General features: G+C 43.1%; 1 pseudogene; it reads right to left on the bottom strand.

Moving 5' to 3' along the window:
- LOC144752845 (zinc finger protein RFP-like) overlaps positions 1 to 18,911 on the bottom strand; it is a 106,024-nt pseudogene that overhangs the window by 64,034 nt on the left and 23,079 nt on the right.

Here is an 18,911-nt window from a genome sequence, read left to right as displayed (position 1 = left end):
TCGCCATTGCGTTGTCTGTCCATTGTTCGAGATAATTGGACCATGATCCGTCAACGGGGTCAGTTTAATAAAGTTATAACAAAATACAAGTTCTGGTTTTCCTATTTGAGACATGCGGATGCTTTCCAGCTACACAGTCCTCTTCACTGGTCTCCGAGCCGTCAATTATACATGTTGATTGGGTTCTCCAACTGGAAATGAAGAGTGAAATCATATTTCCTGGTGTTTAGGGGCAGTGTTGGTTGCCGCTGTTTGTAAAGTGATGAGCGAGTTTGGCACATATATCCTTCTCTCCACTTGGTGTCGTTCTTGCAGGTTATCTCATCAGTGCTTTGTTTCTTCTGCGCTTTGAGAAGGCGACAGGTCTGCCCCCCTTCGCCACCCCTTGCGAAGAACCATCCTGTTGTCCCTCGCCATTTGCCTCTGTGGTAGTTTTTGGTGTTTGGAGGCCCAGTACTTTGAAGGCTTATTTGACTTTGGTTATGCGGTGTATTTTGTTACGAGATCTGAAACTTTCAAAAATATAAAAGGTCCACCGGTATCTAATGTTGTCCCGTCTGAATTTTTCCGTGACTGGTCTGAGTTATTGGCGGCGGGCCAGGGTTGCTGGTGCTACATCTTGGAACAGTTGACAGGAATGCCCTTGGAACTTTACTGCCTCTAGCTTCCTAGCCGCTTGTAGTATGGCCTCTTTGGTCTTGAATGAGTGTAGCTTCGCCAGTATGTCCCGCGGTCTACTAGTCTCTCCTCGATTGGGTCTTCCCACTCTATGGACAAGATCTATATTTTTGTTGTTGCTGTCCCTAGTGCTTCAGTGAACAGGCCAGTAACAAAGGCCTCTAGGTCCGGTCCCTCCGCTCCCTCTTCCAGATTGCAAATCCGTATATTTTCCTGTCTTAACCTGTTCTCCAGGTTCTCTTTCTTTAGTAGTACAGCTTGTAGCCGAGTTTGGAGATCCCGTGCAGTAAATGTCAGCTGCTTCGTTTTCTGTTCCAAGTTTACAGTGGTAGTCTCTACATCTAGTACTCTGGCCCCCACTGAGTCGACATCCTGCTACAGGTTGGTGAGTCTGCCACTTAGGTCAGCCCTAAGTGAGTCAATGGATTGCACTATATCTGCCTTTAGCTCCTCTCTTAGTTCTTGTTTGAATTCCTTCAGTGCGGCAAGGAGGTCCTCCGTAGATAGCGCCATGATGTGTTGCTCTGTCGCTGGCACTTCCACGTCTTTGGTGGCTGTGGGGGCGAAGTAGAAGGAAACTATTATTTTGCAATTTTTCTGGCTGCATAAATGAGCCCTGTGTCGGTACTGGTATCCCTAGTGTCCAGCTTCTCCCCGCATAAAGTGATGTAGGGACTTGGGGTCAGATGTACAACAGTTTTTGGGTTTGTGAAGTTTTTTGCGCATGCAAAAACAGCATGGGGAATGTATAAACCGAATTTTGCGAGTTAAAATTTTTTGTGACCCGTAAAATAGAGTTTTGTGATTTGCTATTAGGAAGGGGCATTCCCTTCTTAATAGAGAGCGCCGCCCTATGTAAGAATGTTGTGTGCCCGCAATTGCAGGCGCAAAACACTCGCAAATTACCACCTTCTTCAAGAGGGTGGTAATGGGGCTGCAGAGGGGAAGGGGTCCCAAGCTGGCCCCTTCCCCTTTGCAAATACAGGGGACAATATTTATTAGGGCAGGCAGTCGTCCTTAAAAAGCAAAACAAAATAATTTCCTTTACAAAAAAAATAAAGGCACCCCGTTTTTCTTTAAGGATTACGGGCTGCATTTAAAAAAAAACGGCTTTATTTAAAAGCAGTCCCAGACATGGTGGTCTGCTGAGCCCAGCAGGCCACCATACCTGGGAGGGCCTGCCATTCCCAATGGGGTCTCAAATTGCGAGAGGCTCAGTAATATTCATGAGCTCTCTATTTGCGACCCCATTGGGAATCGCTAACAGTGTGTTACACACTGTTGTACATCCAAAATAGCACCTCGCAAACTGCGAGTCGCAAAAGACTCGCAATTTGTGAGGCGCTCAGCTCTGAAGTGGTGTGAAGTCACTCTGGGGCCTGTTTAGGCGGCTGTCCTCCCACTGTGCAGTAGGGCTCTTCACCCTATAGCGCTCTGATGTCTCTTTCCTCTTCAACATGGAACTACCTCTAGTCCTGGGATCAGTCCGCTGTGTTGCTGGGGGTTGCTGCTTTTCCCTTGATGCGGGCAAGTGGGTAGGTGCACAAGGGATTTAGTGGCCGATTCACCTCCTCTGGTTGAGTCCTTAGGGGTCATGTTAGTGCCTGCAACTGGTCGCTTTGCCTGTGTGTTGTGGGGAGGCAGTAAAATCTTCTAACCATGAAGGTTTTTACTTTTTAGAGGATACTCAGAGTATATATCCTAACCTGTAATTAAGGGGAATCCGTTTGGAGCTGAGTGGTGTTATCTTGGGGAGCCTCTACGGCCATCTCAGCCTTAGCTTTAACACCTCGCCGGTGTTTTATTAGCGATTGTGTGCCGCTTTGGTTGGCTGGTAGGTCACATGTAGGAGCGTCTTCACTTGTGAGCTGTAAGTGCCTCAATCTTCAAACAGTGTCTGCTTGGACCCAACCAGGCTGTCTTTTTTTTCAAACACCATTTTATTGAGTTTTCAAACAGGATACTACATGTGGTGCAATTCCATAGCAATTGGGGGCTAAGAAGGAGAAAAAAATATATAGAACATGAGTGCATACATTAGTTCCAGAATGTAAATGATAATGTGGACAGTAATATCCAAGAATACATATCCTGACAGTGATATATTCGCTAAGGACTAGAACAAATTAGATATACATGCTAATAAAATAGCGAAGTAGCAGAATCCTAGCAGACCAATGAATATCGTGCAAACGAAACATTATAAACTTTTACAAAAAATCCCCCCACCCCCTTCCCAGTTCCTGGTCCACTAACTTACAGCGTAATGTGAATAGAGCTTGTATCTACATATGAAATAACAGATCCTTCAACAGCAGGCAATATATACAGATCTCTAGATCTTCCGAGTGAAAAGGGGGGAACGGCCCTATCGAAAAGCAAGCAGTTCTCCTCTTGGGGATGTGGGATGTGGGGTGTGACCACTCTGTGATGATGGAGGGGTCAGCATATCAATGGCTTTGAATGTTTCAAGCATCTGGTCCCAATCTAGAGAGATAGGGACCTTATGTAGCCCTCTAACTTCCTCCTGCCTAATAATCACACTCTCCGCAGTGCCCCAGCGGACCATTTCCATCTGCCATAAGAGAGGTGTAGGGCGCAAAGCAGATTTCCACCGCATTTTGATGGCTCGCTTTGCTATAAGTACAGCCAGGTCAGCAGATTTAAATTGGACCTTCCGTCCCTTAGGCCGTTTATGCAGACCCAGCAAGCAGCTTTCCGCCAAAAACCAAACAGTCATTCCAGTGACCTCCTGAACCCTATTTCCCACAGTTTGCCAGAACATGCTTAAACGCGGGCACCCCCACAGCATATGAATAAGGTCTGCATCTTCTTCCTGACAACTAGGGAAGGTGAGTTGTGCGTTAGGAAACATACAGTTAAGGTGATGTGGTGTGAGGTATGCCCTCTGGACAATCATGCACTGCCACCCATCCAGGCTGTCTGCGTGTTGTCCCGGTACCTATTACTGTCTCCTTATAGTCCCAGCATGAGCTCCTTCTGGATCCTAAAAGAATGGGCCTACGGATGCGATGCAGGGATCTTCACCGGAGAGTAAGGCTCCAGCGAGGGGAGCGCTTCTGATTTTCTGCTTATGGAGTGTCTCCGCTGGGCGCCATCTTAGAGTCAGGCACCCAGCTGCAACCGCTCTTTGCCACCTCAGAGCCCCCTGTCGATGGGCCCCAACCGACCCCAGGCTTGTCCGTGTCGCAGCTGCAACGGAACCTCACGCAAATCTTGTCGTTGACAGCACCACTTATACACCTGGGCCGGCGCCTTCCTTCTATTCACGCCTCGGGTCTCGTGCTTCCCACTCACTGGCACTACCTCTGGCGGTGTCTCACTTCTCTGGGGTGATCTGTGTGTCATCGATGTTACGGGAATACATCTGTGTTTTGAGGCTGGGCCGTGGTATCCCTGCCGCATTCAAATTCCACCGGCTTGGCTGCAAGTTGAATCTCGGCCCGGACCTAACTCCTCCCAGCCCTCTTGCTAACTGGCAGCATCCACAGCAGATCACCTCCTCTCGCCTCGATCCGGTCCATGCGCTTCATTCCTCCTGGGTGAACCGGTAAGAATCTTCATTTTTAATGCAGAATTGTCTATGAAATCGTGGTTTATTGGGGCCTCAGCAGCGGAGCCTTCCTGGGTTACGATCACACGGCCATCTTGGTTGGCCACGCCCCCTCAAACCAGTATTTTGAGGGGAGTGTAGCCCCTAGGTTGCTACACTTCTGGGTAGGGCTAGGGAGCACCACACACCAAGAGCAGGCTTCTGCCATATTGGGAGTGGGGAGTGCATAAAAGTGTCACTCAGACCTCGGATCACATCTGAACTAGAGAGAATGTTGAAGAAGATGCACTGCCCAGCTGTTCCCTTGACCCAGCAAAGAGAGGCTGAACCAACGACTGGACAGCAACTTTTAAAATTTGAACTAGAAAAGAAAGAACTGTGCCTGTAGTGCCCCACTCAAGGAAAAGTTGTTCCTCAATCCCCAAACTGAATAGGTGATGCCCAAGAGTCAGTTGGGTGATCCCCTCCTCCAGTCACGGGTTCCCAGGTTCACAGAAGATGAGAAGCTTGCACCTTTGCCAGCCAGCCCCAAGATTTCTGATCACTGCTGACCGCTGAGTGCAGCTTGGGAGACCGAGCCCCGACCCTCAACATTTGACCTGAATCTTCTGGACCTGGGAGAGTCATCGGAGTGCAGTTTAGTTGTTCAGCACAGAAGTCACAGCAAGTTAAAGGGAACCAATGGTTTGGTTGTAACGGGAGACCCACAGACCACTGACAACTGGTTTTATGCAGGACTTTGTGGGATATCAACCCCTGAGGCCAAAGTCACCCCCCATAAACCAGAGGGGTGGCCATAGGAAGACCCCGAGCAGCAGCTCAGTATCCTCAACATCCATGAGCATCTTCAGCATCCTGCGTCCCTTGAATCACGACCACTCCATTCCTCAGAACCTGGAACTGGTCTGGAGACAGCTTTTTTGGTGGTGTCTGTGACCGGCCCCCCAAAGCGTACCCATATAATGTTTGTTCGACTTTCTAAAGTGGGGTAACCACTAATGTAGTAGGTTCCAATGATTTAATGAATCTGGTGAAAAGCAGTGATTTATTGATTCTCTAAAAATTCATATCTCTGAACCCTTCCTTAGATTTTGTTCAGGAGTCTATTTAAAGATAAAAATACAACCTATGTTTATAAATTGGTGTCAGATTTCTTTTTTTATCTCATTTCATTCTTATTCAACTGGCTCCTTTGATTAAGTCTGAAGGTTCAGACCTACTGCTACCCATGACTGAGCTAAGGTTTTACAAACAAATATGAGTGAGCTTGATAAAAACATTGTTCCAATATTACAAGGAGAGGTTGCACAACCACACCATATCATAATCCTCATTATCACAGTAGGCAAAGAGGTGGTTTAGTTAACAGATGGTAATGTTTGGAGCATGAGTAAAATGGTAAGGTTATTACAGTATTTGTATCCCAAAGGAGCTAAGTTCAAGTGTAGTACAATCTTATGCGATGTGGAAAATTCAAATGTGTGAGATGTTGAATGCCAATCTGCGAGGTCTTTACGATGTCCTCCTACATGGTATAAGACTTATCAAATGTATTAGTTGATATATGTGTATACTATGTGATCCTGCATCAATGTTCGGTCATAAATACTTTGTGATTCCTCATTTGTGTATTATACAATTGCATATTAAGTTTAGTTTTTTTGGCTGCAATAGTTTGCATTACCTTTCTTTTGTTTTTCTACAGTGGGGAATGTGGCATCCTATCTGGAATCTCATTGCAAGAACCTTGTGATTCCATACTGAGATTCCAAAGAGTATCACTTGGCCCAGGACTCTCCCAGGTTACGACGTTATATTTGCTGCAGGAATAAATATTCTCTTACTAGAACCGATGGCATTGAACATCTCTTTACTGTGAAGAGGTCACAACACTGTGCTTATACTTCCCCTTTGCACAACTGTGACAGGAATAACAGACTTGCTATTTAAGAGGACACAAAAGGTTCTGTTGTTCCAAAACAGGTATGCAAGGCTAAATCCCTGAAACTAAGATTGAAGAATTTTACTTACTGAATCGTGTCTTCTGTTTACATTACTCATGAATGTCTTCGATACCATTTTTTTTTCTGTATGGGTGCCATTCACATCCTGTGAACTAGAACAGCATTTTAAAATAATCATTTCAAAATGCATATGAATTTTTAGTGATCCTTGATTGATCATTATCAAAAAACATCAAATGCAAACTTTCCTAACTGGGTTGTTTATTTGTTGCAGTCCAACTGGTTTTCTACTTCGAATGGGCAAATTGACTGTGGGCCTTATTATGAGTTTGGCGGTCCATCGAATCGCCAAAACCGCAGCAGAGGTGAAGTGACTGTCATATTATGAAGGCGGTACGCCATAGATCTGCCGCAACCACTGGAGATCCGCGATCCCTGGTGGTGATGCGGCACCGCCAAGCATATTACGAGTTTTCTCAGCCCCAGCTGCCTCATGGTGGTGCTCACCCCATAAAAATGCTGGCAGTTAGGAAACTAAAGGGTCCCTCCGTGGTCCCCTGTTGCCTCAGTTCCTGTGGATACGTGCATGTACCCCATTTTCTGCACTGCGTGGACTACCAAAATCCATGCTGTGCAGGAACTTGCTTTGGTGCTCCTCTGGTGCTGCAGTTCAAAGACTCACATATGCGCCTTTAAACCGCACCGCTCGCCCGCCCACCAGATCACGAAATAACTCGTACTCAGGCAGCAGTCGACTTTGGCGGTATGGGAGAGGGGAATGGCAGGCCACTCCCACACTACCAAAGTCGTTATCAGGCCTTTAGTCTTTAGTGCTTCGGGGGGAGGGAGGTGTAGGAAAGCTCTAGAGAACATATTACTAGAAACAGCATAAATAAAATAAAAATTGAACTAAAAAACTAGGAGGAACGATTCCTCCCCACTGTGTAACTCACCACCAGCACTACCCGTTTCTTTTGCTCCTCTGTTGTTAATTTCTTCACATCGTCTAAATTGCTCTTCAGTTCAATCAAGCGAATTTGTAACATTTTCTAGAAATAAAAAAATATGTTTTTACCATACATGCAAAATGAGATGGAAGCAACTGCTTCTGTGAATGCAGTTTATTCTAAGGCGAGTGAGAGGCCTGTGTAGAAGCACTCCACATTTAATATGTCTAAACAAAGGCTGTCAGATCTATATGCCATGTTATTAGGCTATTCTTAGAATGTGCTTAGACACTGGTTTTGTAACGCTCGAAAGTAGCAGATCAATCAACTGATAAACCTACAAATACAGATTCAAACAATAATAGTTTTTAAGGAGTTTGCAAGCATACTAATGACAGAAATGAGTCCAAAAATGGCTTGAAGTTAGTTACCAAGTCTTGGATCAAGAGGTGAAAAATGTCTGATGATAATTGTAAGTTGCACTACAGTCTCTGACGCAATTTCTCAGTTAGTGAGGGGCATTCCCATCAATGGATTGATAGACAAAATTCAGCTTCTTAAGGGCTACTTTATAGCTTGGATGGGGAGTTTATGCTGCAGCCGTTCAACTTGGCTACCTATGATGGCAACGGACTCAAGTCTAGCTGCATCATTTATGATGATCTGTATACGGCAGAGCGAAAATGCTTGAGCCTGAGTTTGGGCCAATGGCTTAATCAAGATTACAGCCAATCACAAAGAGACCGCCTGAGTGAGGAATGGCATCACTCTACGTAGCTTTTGCAGATAGAAGGAGAAGGTGGTTACAAGGTGTGCGGTCATCCTAAATTCACAGTAATCGTTAAGCCAATGTTCCTTTACATCTCCACAGGACTGGGGCAGGTCGGCAACAAGCTTAGTGCCCCTTTCTCGTGAAAGGCCTTTGTATTCACTTAATGGAGCTGCGATGTGCTGTCAAAATAAAGAATAGCACTAGCAATTCTAAGCCACAGGAATCACTTCATGTATTTAAGATAACCTTAATTACTAAATCAGTTCAGAAAACAATTACTACAATCTCTAGTTTAAAAAAAAAATTAAATTAGTTCACTAAGGGCCCGATGTAGGACACCAAATACCGGTCGGTAACGGCCGATTTCGGCCGTTACCGACCGGTATTTGTTTTTTGACATGTAGGGGGTCCAAATATTAACGAATCTGTAAATTTACCGATTCGGTAAATTTACAGATTCGGTAAAATACCGAATCGGTAAATTTACCAAATCGGTAAATGTAGATGTAGGTGGCACTTAAAATAGTGCCACAGGCCCTTAACAATTCGTTATTTACCATGAAATACGATTTCATGATAAATAACGAATTCTATGTACATGCACATCTGTGCATGTACACCTGTGCCATGTGGCACACATACATGCCCACACAAGCCAGTATCAGGGGTGCAACAGGGTGTCAAAGTGACACCCTGTCCCCCTTGTCAATTCGGTAATTTTACCGAATCGGTACCGATTCGGTAATTGACATTGATTCCTATGGGCCTCAAGGCCCGAAGGAATCAATGTCAATTACCGAATCGGTAAATACCGATTCGGTAAATACCGAATCCTACAGATTCTGTATTTTTTACCGATTTTTTACCTACATTGGATTTACCGAATCTAGCCCTGCATAGGAACAACAAAATCAGGTTCATTGCAAGCAACGCAGTATCACTCTACAAATGTCAAGAAAACATTGGCAACATGTTGAAAAATATGAACTGGCATCACGTTTAAAGGATATGCATGTGCTTCTCTTTGGGATTTCATCTAAAATGTCATCTTTTACTTGCACACCAACACATTGAAGTGTCCTGCTGTATTGCACAATTTATAGGAGAACCTCTCTTTTAACACATTGGAGATCAAAACGGGATGCAGGAATGCACAAAAACAAGTGCGACCATCCTTCTGTGCCCGAGTGAGGCCCATGCAGCGGAATTAATTGTCAGCTGAACAAACAAATATTTGCAGTGCAATCGGTTTCACCTTTGGGACCTTATATGCATTTAGCTATGCAGGACATTAGCCTGGGTGCAGAAACATCTACTTTTCTTTAATATAGAGGGAAAGTTAGCACCAAACTGCATGACACGCCAGGTATGGGAACACATGAAGAGAAATATTGCGTTTCAGCAGGAAATGGTATTGTCCAAAGCTCTGTTTGTAATATAAAAGCAGAGCCTTCGTTGGTCATATCACTGCAAATACAAGATTTGAAAAAAATATTATTGTCTACGGGTGCTTGTGGAAGGCAATTTCTATGGACTGGAATCTAGAGAATGAAAGTGATTCTGCCATTTTACTGACCCCAGCTGGCCGTTTTCTATTAAGAAAGTTAAATAGAGGCAGTTCTTTTGCTCACCACCCCACTCTAGTTCAGACCCAGCCTTATGCAAATAATTCTTGACCCTGTTCCTTGTGGCAACAGTCCAACCCACACTGCCAAGCCAGGTCCTCCCTGGACTGGAACCAAGTATCCTAGGACAGGTTTCAGGGCATCACCCTTCATCAGCCAGGATAGCTTGAATCCAGTGATGTAGTGAGCACGGGACCCAGATCTGGGCATACCCTTCCCACTTACCCCAGTCACAAGGATCTAGGTGAAATCCATCATTATTTTGCCCACCACACCACCCCAGTTTGGACCCAGCAATATGCAAATCAGTCTTGACCCTGTTCGTTGTAGACGCAGTCCAACCCGAACTGCCAAGCCAGGTTTTCCCTAGACTGGAAACAAGTATCTTGGGACAGGTTTCAGGGCATCGCCATTCATCAGCCAGGCTAGCTTGAATCCATTTGTGTAGTGAGCAAGGGACCCACGTCTGGGCATACCCTTCCCACTTAGGGTGACTTATGCAAAAGAAACAATTGATGGATAGTATGATGATTGATTGACTGATTTTACAACTTGTAAAGCGCAGCGTATGCCCAGGGGCGTCTTGGCGCTAGGACTACCTAAAAGCTAAAATTCCACTGATTCAATTTTATCTGAACTTATTCGTTTTTGAACAGCCACGTTTTCAGCAAACTTCTGAATGACATCAAGGAATTACTATTTTTAATCTCCAAGAGAAGGGAGTTCCATACCTTTGCAGTTCCAACAATAAAACTCCTCCCCCCGCGTAACTGCTTGTACCTCAGAACTACCAGTAAATGTGCCTGTGCTGATCTTAAATTTCTAGACGGACTGTATTTCCGTAGGTGTGTTCTCAGATACAGAGGCCCTTTCCCCTGTAATGCCTTACATGCCAGATACTGAGCCTTAAATATAATCCTCTTTCCCACTGGCAACCAGTGGAGATCCCTCAATCGATTGAATTGAATTGAATTGAAATTGAATTTATATAGCACATATATCACCCATAGGTCTCATAGCGCTTGCAGAGATTCAGTGAGAGAACAGAGGGAAGGCAGACCTAGAGGACCTAAAATAGCCAGGTTTTCAGATTTCTGAGGAATGTGTTGTGATTAGGGTCTATTCTAATCTGAAGGGGTAGGGTGTTCCACGTTTCTGGGGCTATTTTAGAAAAACATCTGTCCCCATTTCTGACTGTGCGGACTTTATGGATCGTTAGGAGATGCTTATCTGAGGAACGAAGGGTTCTGGTCGGGCAGTAATCGGAGAGTTTTCTTTCCAAATATTTAGGTCCTTGACCATTGATAGTTTTGTGGACTAGCAGCATATTTTAAATTTGATGCGTTTTTTTATGGGGAGCCAGTGTAGTTTTCTGAGACAAGGGGGCGATGGAGTGCGAGGGGGGAGATGAAGAACCAGTCTGGCCGCTGTATTCTGCAGGGTTTGAAGTTTTGTCAGGAGACTTTCATTGATGGCAGCGAACAGTGCATTACCGTAGTCCAGGCGACTTATAATTTAGCCCTCTATTAAGGGCATGCGGGATGATATGGGGATCCACTTAAAGATCTTCCTGAGGCTGCGCATCAGTCCAAAGCTGGTGTGTACTACTTTGTTGACATGGGCCAACATGGACAGTTTATTATCGATAGTGACTCCCAAGTTCTGAGCTGAGTTCTTCGGGGCAGGGGCCTAATGTTGGTGGCCACCATTCGTCTGACCAGTATTTCTGTGCATTTCCAAACAGTATTATCTCGGTCTTTCCGGCGTTAAGCATCGGGTAATTGTTGGTCATCCTTTCCTTTATAGAGGTCAAGCAATGTTGGAATCTGGATTTAGTGTCTGTAGGGTTTGGACCTAGGGAGATTAACAGCTGAGTGTCATCAGCGTAAGACACAGTTTCAAAGCCATGCGCTCTAATTACCTTGGCCAGTGGGGATAGCTATAAGTTGAAAAGTGTGGGGCTCAATATTGATCCCTGGGGACTCCCTTATCGTTTTCCACGTTTATTGAGGAAAAAGACCCAAGTTGGACACTAGACCGCCTTCTGGTCAGGTAGCTCTTGATCCAAAGTAGGGCTGCGCCCTCGACACCGATCTCTGCTAGGCGCTCTAAAAGAATGCTGTGTGAGATGGTGTCGAAGGCTGCCGATGATCAAATAGGATCAGAATGGCCGTTTGTCTTGCATCGATGGTCAGTCGAATATTATCCACTATATCAAGCAGAGCAGTCTCAGTGCTATGAAAAGCTCTGAAGCCTGACTGGGATGGATCCAGTAGCTTGTTGTCTTCCAGATGTTTAACTAGTTGTTTATTTATTAAAGATTCCATGACCTTCCCAAAGAGTGGTAGAAGGGAGATCGGGCGGTAATTTAGGGGTTGTTTTGGGTCGGCGTTTTTATTTTTTAGTATTGGTCTAACTATAGCCTCTTTCCAGTGGGCAGGGACCATACAATGGGTTAAAGATAGGTTAAGGGTAGCGGTATATTCGGTGATCAGGGTTGGTGCAATTTTAGCTAAGATTTGGGAGGAGGCGGGGTCAGCTGGGGACCCTGATTTGATTTTCTTTATTGTGATGTCCACTTCCTCCTCTGAAAATGTCTGAAATTCTTTTAGCAAATGAGAACAAGTTCTTAATCAACTTGTGTACCTGGGCACAAGTATATGCTGATAACCAGCAAGAATTTCAAGAAACGGTTTATAACTTCTTCATTGGAATAGTTTCATTTATTTATAATCCATGGTTCATAACGACATCCAAAATGTTAATTCACATCTAATGTCTTGGTCGAAAGGTTAACAGTCTGATGACATAGATTTAATTGGCAAATCTCTGGCCTCCCATGGCCTCCCAATGCATTTCGACGCAAGCCAGCGCCTTTATCAAGGGATCTGTAAATTCAAATGGCGGTGATTAATACTACGTCATGTGCGACCAACAAAACTACATACGAGCTATGATTGCTAGCAGATATATAAAATAAACACCATAAGTTGCAAATGGCTATATATCAAATGTTAACACTATATACAACAAACTATACAAACGCTAGATACATGTGAAAACGGCTAGTGGTCCTGTAGTTTAAATTAAACATGGTGCTGGACATTAAACTGGCTTCGTAATGGCTAATCGATGGGGCGTGGTTAACAAGAAGACTAATACAGGAGGAGTGATAGCAAGTACACAAATGCCTGCTACAGGTATGTAGAGGGCATAGCGGTCTAGAATATGGGTTAACAACTCCGCTAGAAACTCTGTAAATGTCAAGTAAATGCGCTAAGAAACGCAACGCTCTAACAAGCCGTGCATAAACTACGCTTACCAGGAAAAGCAAAGAGCCGCTCTCAGGGGTCCGCTACGCTCCGGTTCAAACATCACGGAGTGGCGGAAGGTGTATAAAGGAAGTAGGTGGGTGGGGTTTGTATCTACGCGCTGCGCTAAGGATTGTGGTACTTGTATGCTATCAGTACAATATACGATACAATAAATCAAAGGACATCATGCGAGGGACATGTAAAGTAGGTAATCAATACATTTACAAATAACAGAGGAATTCCACCCTTTCATTAAGGCCCCACGGTTTCAAAGTTTTAAGGCGATATATCCAGTGGTTCTCTCTCTTTAAGAGTTGTGTTTTGTTGTTGGTGCCTTCGTGTTTATCCACTACTTCCAAAATTCGTGCTTTGAGTTCTGTTATGTCATGTTTAGCTTCCATGAAATGTGTGGCAACGGTGGATTTGAGCGTTTTTGTTCGAATGTTGCTCTTATGTTCATTGAGCCGGATTTTTAATTTACGCTCAGTGTGACCAACGTAATGTAATTTACAAGGACAGCTCAGTATGTAGATAACGCTCATGGTATCACATGTGCCGTTTACTTGCAAGTTAATGGTCTCTTTGAACTCTGGTGGAGATAGCTTGTTGCCTTTCATAATATTGCCACAGTTATTACAATTCATACATGGCAACGTTCCTTTGGATATAGAGTATGGGTTGATCTTGGGTCTAGATTTCAAAAGTTGTCCCATGTTTTTTGAACGGGTATGTGCAAACAATGGTTCATGCTCAAACGCTCCCTTGAAGTCTGATTCTATCCGTAGTATCGACCAATGTTTTCTTATGATGTTTTTAAAAGATTGACTGGCTGTGGAAAATTTACTCACACATGTTATGCGTTGCTCATTGGAAGCTGGTTTATTGGTAAACAAAGTTTCTCTGGACATGTTTTTGATTCTTTGTGTGGCTTCATTCAAAATCGATGGAGGGTAGCCTCTTTTCTGAAATCGTGTGGACATTTCAATCATTTGAATTTCTGCTTTTTGCGGTTCCGAGACAACTCGTTTCACCCTCATAAGTTGTGAAAATGGTAAGTGTCTTTTTAGGGCTGGAGGATGAAAACTATCATAACTCAATAAGTTATTCCGGTCAGTGTTTTTTCTGTATAGAGTTGTATCAAAATTAGACTCTCCTCGGATGACATTCACATCCAGAAAATTGATGTTTTTGTCTTGGATATCCCAGGTGAACTGAATACGTTCATCTATCAAATTCAGTTTCGAGATTTCTAATGATAAGGTTTCTTTGGCACCTTCCCAGACAATAAAAATGTCATCAATGAAACGGACATAGAGTTTAATGTGTTCTTTCCATGTGTTTTGACTCAGAATGTTGGTCTCTTCATAGTTCCTCATGAAGATATTAGCGTAGGTCGGAGAAGCCGAATTGCCCATGGATTTACCACTCTTTTGGATATACCACAGATCGCCATGTTTAAAGTAGCTGTGCATTAAAGTAAACTCTAGAAGTTCCATCAAAAAGATTTTCATAGTTTCTTCATAGCTACTGTGTAACAGCACTTTTTCTACTGCCTCTATGCCTGATAGATGCGGTATAGACGTATATAACGCTTTGACGTCTATGGTCGCCATGACAATGGGTTGTTCTTTGGTGATTCTGATAGTAGCCAATTTTTTCAAAAAGTCTGTGGTGTCTTTAATATAAGACTGGGCTTCCACTGCAAATGGTTGGAGGTACTTGTCAAGGAATTTACCCACGGGTTCATGGATGCTCTTAGACGTGGACACTATGGGTTTGCATGGTGGTTTATGCAAGTTTTTGTGGATTTTTGGTGTCATATAAAATGACGGGCTCCGTGGATCCATCTGTGTTAAATATTGTTTGGTTTTCTCTTTAATGGTGCCGTTGTCTGTTGCTTTTTTCAAAATCTGAGCAAGGGTGTCCTGAATTTCTCTGGTAGGGTTATATGAGATACTCATATATAGGTTGGTGTCGTCCAAATGTTCACTGATTTGTGATTCATAGTATGACCGGTCCATAATGACTAGAGCTCCGCCCTTATCTGCTTTCTGACATAGTATGGATTCATCGTAACTAATGTTTTTGATGATCTTCAATTCGCCCGATGATATATTGGTGTGTTTCTTATGGCGAAGGTTGATTGATTGTAAATCCTGTTTGCAAAGAGTTTCAAATAAATCTATGGCCTTATGGCTTACAGGTGCCATATAGTTACTCTGTACTCTGAGACCCTTAAGCTGATCTGGTTCTTCTCCTCTGACGTCTGTCACAATATTATCAAAAAAGTTTCTGAGTCGCAATTTCCGAGTGAGTTTGAACAAACTCACTTTCAATTCAAGGACATCGGTTTCCGTGGTAGGTATAAAGGACATACCTTTCTGCAATGTAATCATTTCTTTTTTGGTGAGGGATTTGTGTGATATGTTGATGACTAGATTGTCCTCATTCATTGCTGCTATTGTTATTTCTTCCTCTTGGGTTTTTCTTTCGTAATTGGTGGATCTTTCTCTTTTTCTGTGTTTTTGTCCCCTCCTGGGTCTACCCTTCTGTCTGGGCCTGACTCTAAAAAAGGCGTTTGTCCAGAAGTTGTTGGGGGTTCCTTTGATCTCTGTATCTGTGAGGTTTGTCCTTTGTTTTGCCTTCTTTTAGCATAGACTTCCGCCCATGAATACACTTCCTCCAATTTATAATCGAGGGTATCTCGACGGTACTTTCTAATCTCAACGGATTCCAAGAGGACTCAGAATCCCTCTGAAACCCTCATTATGCAAAAATAGCAAACAATTTGTCGACAAATGGTATGCCATTCTAAATAAGTGTAGTCTTGATTTAATCCTGTTGATCATCGAGGAACTATCGAAAATACTAGAAGAACTGAACACGGAAATCGTGGGAGTAAAAGAAGAACTGAATAAACTCATGAGCCCTGAGGAAATTACCAAAACATTAGAAGACATCAACCAACAATTAATAAAACACACTCAAGAAGTTAACGAGCGTAAAATTAGAAAGTACCGTCGAGATACCCTCGATTATAAATTGGAGTAAGTGTATTCATGGGCGGAAGTCTATGCTAAAAGAAGGCAAAACAAAGGACAAACCTCACAAACAGATACCTCTTCTACAGGGAGTGATACGTCTGCACAAACTAGATTTCAAAACACACGGATACAGAGATCAAAGGAAACCCCAACAACTTCTGGACAAACACCTTTTTTAGAGTCAGGCCCAGACAGAAGGGTAGACCCAGGAGGGGACACAAACACAGAAAAAGAGAAAGATCCACCAATTACGAAAGAAAAACCCAAGAGGAAGAAATAACAATAGCAGCAATGAATGAGGACAATCTAGTCATCAACATATCACACAAATCCCTCACCAAAAAAGAAATGATTACATTGCAGAAAGGTATGTCCTTTATACCTACCACGGAAACCGATGTCCTTGAATTGGAAGTGAGTTTGTTCAAACTCACTCGGAAATTGCGACTCAGAAACTTTTTTGATAATATTGTGACAGACGTCAGAGGAGAAGAACCAGATCAGCTTAAGGGTCTCAGAGTACAGAGTAACTATATGGCACCTGTAAGCCATAAGGCCATAGATTTATTTGAAACTCTTTGCAAACAGGATTTACAATCAATCAACCTTCGCCATAAGAAACACACCAATATATCATCGGGCGAATTGAAGATCATCAAAAACATTAGTTACGATGAATCCATACTATGTCAGAAAGCGGATAAGGGCGGAGCTCTAGTCATTATGGACCGGTCATACTATGAATCACAAATCAGTGAACATTTGGACGACACCAACCTATATATGAGTATCTCATATAACCCTACCAGAGAAATTCAGGACACCCTTGCTCAGATTTTGAAAAAAGCAACAGACAACGGCACCATTAAAGAGAAAACCAAACAATATTTAACACAGATGGATCCACGGAGCCCGTCATTTTATATGACACCAAAAATCCACAAAAACTTGCATAAACCACCATGCAGACCCATAGTGTCCACGTCTAAGAGCATCCATGAACCCGTGGGTAAATTCCTTGACAAGTACCTCCAACCATTTGCAGTGGAAGCCCAGTCTTATATTAAAGACACCACAGACTTTTTGAAAAAATTGGCTACTATCAGAATCACCAAAGAACAACCCATTGTCATGGCGACCATAGACGTCAAAGAGTTATATACGTCTATACCGCATCTATCAGGCATAGAGGCAGTAGAAAAAGTGCTGTTACACAGTAGCTATGAAGAAACTATGAAAATCTTTTTGATGGAACTTCTAGAGTTTACTTTAATGCACAGCTACTTTAAACATGGCGATCTGTGGTATATCCAAAAGAGTGGTACATCCATGGGCAATTCGGCTGCTCCGACCTACGCTAATATCTTCATGAGGAACTATGAAGAGACCAACATTCTGAGTCAAAACACATGGAAAGAACACATTAAACTCTATGTCCGTTTCATTGATGACATTTTTATTGTCTGGGAAGGTGCCAAAGAAACCTTATCATTAGAAATCTCAAAACTGAATTTGATAGATGAACGTATTCAGTTCACCTGGGATATCCAAGAAAAAAACATCAATTTTCTGGATGTGAATGTCATCCGAGGAGAGTCTAATTTTGATACAACTCTATACAGAAAAAACACTGACCGGAATAACTTATTGAGTTATGATAGTTTTCATCCTCCAGCCCTAAAAAGACACTTACCATTTTCACAACTTATGAGGGTGAAACGAGTTGTCTCGGAACCGCAAAAAGCAGAAATTCAAATGATTGAAATGTCCACACGATTTCAGAAAAGAGGCTACCCTCCATCGATTTTGAATGAAGCCACACAAAGAATCAAAAACATGTCCAGAGAAACTTTGTTTACCAATAAACCAGCTTCCAATGAGCAACGCATAACATGTGTGAGTACATTTTCCACAGCCAGTCAATCTTTTAAAAACATCATAAGAAAACATTGGTCGATACTACGGATAGAATCAGACTTCAAGGGAGCGTTTGAGCATGAACCATTGTTTGCACATACCCGTTCAAAAAACATGGGACAACTTTTGAAATCTAGACCCAAGATCAACCCATACTCTATATCCAAAGGAACGTTGCCATGTATGAATTGTAATAACTGTGGCAATATTATGAAAGGCAACAAGCTATCTCCACCAGAGTTCAAAGAGACCATTAACTTGCAAGTAAACTTCACATGTGATACCATGAACGTTATCTACATACTGAGCTGTCCTTGTAAATTACATTACGTTGGTCACACTGAGCGTAAATTAAAAATCCGGCTCAATGAACATAAGAGCAACATTCGAACAAAAACGCTCAAATCCACCGTTGCCACACATTTCATGGAAGCTAAACATGACATAACAGAACTCAAAGCACGAATTTTGGAAGTAGTGGATAAACACGAAGGCACCAACAACAAAACACAACTCTTAAAGAGAGAGAACCACTGGATATATCGCCTTAAAACTTTGAAACCGTGGGGCCTTAATGAAAGGGTGGAATTCCTCTGTTATTTGTAAATGTATTGATTACCTACTTTACATGTCCCTCGCATGATGTCCTTTGATTTATTGTATCGTATATTGTACTGATAGCATACAAGTACCACAATCCTTAGCGCAGCGCGTAGATACAAACCCCACCCACCTACTTCCTTTATACACCTCCGCCACTCCGTGATGTTTGAACCGGAGCGTAGCGGACCCCTGAGAGCGGCTCTTTGCTTTTCCTGGTAAGCGTAGTTTATGCACGGCTTGTTAGAGCGTTGCGTTTCTTAGCGCGTTTACTTGACATTTACAGAGTTTCTAGCGGAGTTGTTAACCCATATCCTAGACCGCTATGCCCTCTACATACCTGTAGCAGGCATTTGTGTACTTGCTATCACTCCTCCTGTATTAGTCTTCTTGTTAACCACGCCCCATCGATTAGCCATTACGAAGCCAGTTTAATGTCCAGCACCATGTTTAATTTAAACTACAGGACCACTAGC

This window comes from Lissotriton helveticus, chromosome 5_1 (genome assembly GCF_964261635.1).
Source record: "Lissotriton helveticus chromosome 5_1, aLisHel1.1, whole genome shotgun sequence".
NCBI lineage: Eukaryota > Metazoa > Chordata > Amphibia > Caudata > Salamandridae > Lissotriton > Lissotriton helveticus.
This window is presented reverse-complemented; position numbering and strand designations above follow the sequence as displayed.